The sequence below is a fragment of the Ambystoma mexicanum genome, chromosome 1p, assembly GCF_040938575.1.
Source record: "Ambystoma mexicanum isolate Mex_15411 chromosome 1p, UKY_AmexF1_1, whole genome shotgun sequence".
NCBI classification, from domain to species: domain Eukaryota; kingdom Metazoa; phylum Chordata; class Amphibia; order Caudata; family Ambystomatidae; genus Ambystoma; species Ambystoma mexicanum.
The window spans coordinates 66,242,021-66,246,560 of record NC_090921.1 but is presented as its reverse complement, the minus strand read 5'-3'; positions in this window follow the sequence as shown (position 1 = coordinate 66,246,560).

Genomic DNA, 4,540 nt, shown 5'->3' with positions numbered 1-4,540 from the left:
GATCAGGTAATGGGCTAAATGATGCTACCAGCATGTAATAAGGCAAACCTTTCCACAGAAGACAGCATAGCACTGTCAGTTATATAAAATTATTTGTCCTTGATGACTGTATCATCTGCTGACAAAGCCAAGACACGCAAATGAACCTCGTGGTTTCACACTCTTGAATTAACACTTTATGCTCATCATTAGGGGTGGCTGCCTGGGTTTTACAACCAGCTGTACTGAAGTAAACAGACTTCTGATTTCTAGACCTTCGACCATACTGATGCTTTTTGTTTTTATAGCAACCATAAAGCTATCATTGCTGTTAATAGCACCTGATGTGCTACAAAGCAAAGTACATAGACATGCAGGTTTATGACGAAAAGGAAGAGAGGGGCGCACTCCAGTTCCCTGCACAGTTAACCTACTCATGGTTTTGCAATCTTGATTATGAACACAGATCTCAGCAATGAGAGCTTAACCCGCTGAGCTATCTTCTGCACCATCGCAGCACTCAAATGTATCAATATGCATTTCAACTTTTACTGTTGCACATGATCAATAGGGTCCCCACAGAAAGGTACACATGCTACAGGAGCTGTGCTATTGTGGAAGCACAAACTATGTATACACAGTGAACAACGAATGCATTACAGGATGAATTAATCAGAGCAGAATGTTTTGTCACCAACAGACAGGCAGTAGGTTTAGCCTCAGCAGCAGCCTGTAAAATATCCTACCGTGTGCCATTTATGTTTGCTCAACAATGAAAACTGGTTTCTAAAGATAATGCAGCTTTGTGGGGCCCCTCTCCAAAGTGCCCCTTTTGTCCTCCCATAAAGACGTCTCTGTCCAGGTGGATGTTGAGGTCTCCGAGGAGCAGAAATTTAGAGGTAGAGGCAAACAGAGAAGAAGAGAGGTCGGCCCATTGAGATATGATATGAGATGATTTTTTATTTATATAGCGCCTGTACACAAAGTGTTTCAAAGCGCTTCAAGGCGGGGGAGGGAGCAAGGGAAAATACAATACATTCTTACAAGGCCTTGAGACATTAAGAATGGTCAAGTAAACCATTGTACTAGGCCTGACGACATTTCAGATAGTGCAAGAGCATTGACAATGAATGGGGGAAGGATGGGGGATACAAACAAGAACTATCGTACTAGGCCTGACGACATTTCAGATAGTGCACGAGCATTGACAATGAATGGGGGAAGGATGGGGGAAACAAACAAGAACTATCGTTCTAGGCCTGGCAACATTTCAGATAGTGCAAGAGCATGAGGGGAGAGGGGAGAAGAAAAGAAGGTAAAGGAGGGGACAGAAAAGGTAGGGATAGACAGGGAATCAAAGTGAGTACGGTGAGCAGAGGTAATGCTGACGACCTTCACGTGAACCGGAGCAAAAACATACAAATGGAAGATGTTGCAGCGATACACCATGATCCAAGTCCAATAATGCATTAACATCTCAATGATGGAGGTTCATCCATAATGTGGTCCCCTGTTACCATAGTTCAGATGCATGACAGTTTGTGTAAGCAGCAGGGGCATTGCTGTTGGAAAGAGAGAGGAGACATGTAAGACATAATTGCAATGGTACAGAGTGTGAGCCCACATATGGGCATATGGGCATGTTTGGCCATGTGAGGATGTGGGCCTACCGTCATGGGGTTGCTTGTGTCGATGTGTGTGTGGCTCTGTCATGATGCCTGCTCCCGAGGAGCCAGGTCAGGCCCAGCGTCCCCGGAAGCAGACTTCATACTCACCAAGCAGGACCCAGCAAACCCCTATAGGGGCTCTTTGGACCTTGTCCTGGTGCCTTTGGCGCCAGGCTCATAAAAGGCATCTGTCCTGGCGCCATAGGCACCAGGCTCATCATGGCAGAACATATGGTAATGCTTGGGTGAACTCACCTGAGGCAGACCATGCTGCATACTCACCGAGGCAGACCATGCTGTCTGAAGCTCCAAGCCAACTAAGGCTGGGGAGGAACTATTTTCTTTCAGGAACTCTTTTCTTACTCGGGTGGGGCCAGTGGAAGAACACTCACCTGAAGCTCTTCCAAGGCTATTTAAACCACGCCCGGATGGCCACACATGCTTCGCGTTATTCTGCATCTGCAGCAGGACGCTCACCGAGTCGGCTACTGCATCCTGGCTCCTGCCACGCCCGCCAGCACCTGGAACACCTGCAAGGAGAGAAAGGCAAGCATTAGGACATTACCTACCTTCATCCAGCATCCGGATTCTTCACTCCGTCGATTCTGCAAAAGAAAGTCAAGGGTTAGAAACGCACCTCATCTCTCGCTGCAGCGCCGCTTCCACTTACCTTCACGTGGCGCTGTCTAGCTCTTCAGCGGTCATAGGCGACATCTGCCGCATCCCAGCACCTACGGAAAAGAAAGACAATAGTTAGAAGCGCTCCGCTTCTCACGCTGCCGCGCCGCTTCCTCTTACCTTCACGTGGCGCCGGCAACCTTTTCAGCGCCCATAAGCGACATCGGTCGCATTCAAGACCTACGGAGAAAAAGGACAAAACAAGGTGAGCAACGAACTAATCACAAAAGGACAGATTACTCACCTTAAGTCTTACCTGAATTTTGTTGGGACCTCAGTTCCCTTTTCGGGTCGGAGCAGCTTTTCTGGCTTTTCCGTACCCCGGCCCCTATGGGGAACCAGGACACACTCATTAAGGTGTCGGAGCAAACCACTATGGCACACCTTCATTAAAAGTACTCACCTGAGCTTACCTCGGTGAATCCATTCCTCCACACCGATTCCTCATCTAGTCCCTGAAAATTAAAGAAAGGCCAAGGGACAAATAAGACTTGATCTTTTGAACTATATACTTACGGCAGCATTTTGGTAAAGGCAAGCAGACATCGAACCCTCGCCAAATCCGAGATCCAGTGAAGTAACTGGAAATCTACGCGCCCCTGCGTCAGAAGCAGGATGGAGAGCTCGTCCATACAGAAATTAAGGTGAGAGTCTGCGGAAGGCACAGCTAGGGTTCGAGGAGGGTGAGAAGGGGAAAAAGGGGGAAATCTCACACACAATCTAGCAGACAGTTAACTCCCTTTTCCCATCTACAGAAGGATTATTCTACGGGCCAGACAGACGAGGTTTAGGGGTCCAGTACAGTCCATCTTCCAAGCACTACGCTTACCGTGGAAGAAGTTGTAGCAGTCCAGAACGGGTCAGCGCCTCCGTGGGAATCAGGTGAGCGTTACAGGCTCATGGCCTGTTGGTCATTGGCCTTTGTTTGGGTAGGGCAGGATGTCAATGCTGGGATGGATTCTGTCTGACATGCATGCTTGTGGTCCTTCATGGCCCCACACCCCGGGTGGCACTCACAGGGTGGGGCTTGGGGGTGGCTTGTTTCATGGCACTGTAATGGCTCTATGCGGCACTGCTGTGCAGCCAGCAGGGCTGTTCAGTGATGCACAGTGATTGGCAGGCTAGGAACATGTCTGTTAATGGGACATGTACTTCCCGACGGCTTGTCTGCCATGACCTCACGGGACAGTGTAAGCGATATTCAATCAACACTACAGCTAAGTCAATGCCTAGTCTGGGATGCTGAGGAAAACCCTTATTGATGTATTTTTATGTCCAGTTCAGTACTCTGGATGACAACCCTTGTATAACACCCCCCTCTTAGAATCCCCCTGACCCCACTGAGCCAAGAAGTAGGTTTGTTTTGCAAATTAAAAGGTTTATTTGAAAATTTAAACAATATATATATCACACTTCTATAAATAAATTGATAATGGATATTACACTTGTGAATATGAGCAGTAATCAGCAAGAGGTAACTTATGAATAGGAACAGAAGAATAAGGTGGGAAAGAATGCTTTATATGGTTCAAGGAAACGCAATGATGAATGAAATGCAGTACAGAAAATAACTTGATATGGCTTCAACAAAAGACAATGTAATCACTTTTCCTTGACAATTCACTCCCCCCCCTATGCAATGTAAGAAATGGAAGGAGAGCACACAGTCTTCAAGAATCCCAACAAAATCAATATGAAATGCATTTTCCCCCCAGCAAGCTTAGAGGAAAACAGGTAGAGGTTTGAAATACAGGCCCAAAATGCTTTGAATGTGATGACAATGAAGTGAGAAATGTGCTAAAAATGCTTTTAATTCCCTCTAGAGGTTCAGGGTGGGTGATATCTAGTTTATATTAGTTCAGGCTCACTTTAGCAATGCTCTATGTGTAACCAGCAGGTTAAAACGAATTTTAGCAAAGGAAAGCAAGAAGCTGCTGATTTTTACACGTGGCTGAAATTGTGCAAAATGTCAAATCGCAGCAAATTTACTCGCGTGCGTCGAGCGTAATTACGGAGGCACTATAAGGTGTAGGAAGTGGTTCTAGGTTCGTTGGAAAGCCTACAATCTTAGCTTTAAGATGAAAGTTAAATCTCGTTCCTAGCACAAACGGCTCCGGAGATACAGACGATTTTGTGAAAGTAGTTTTTCTGATTCGAAATTTTAAAGCTCAGAATGACAGATGACAGTGCTCAGTTTTAAAGATGACAGAATGACA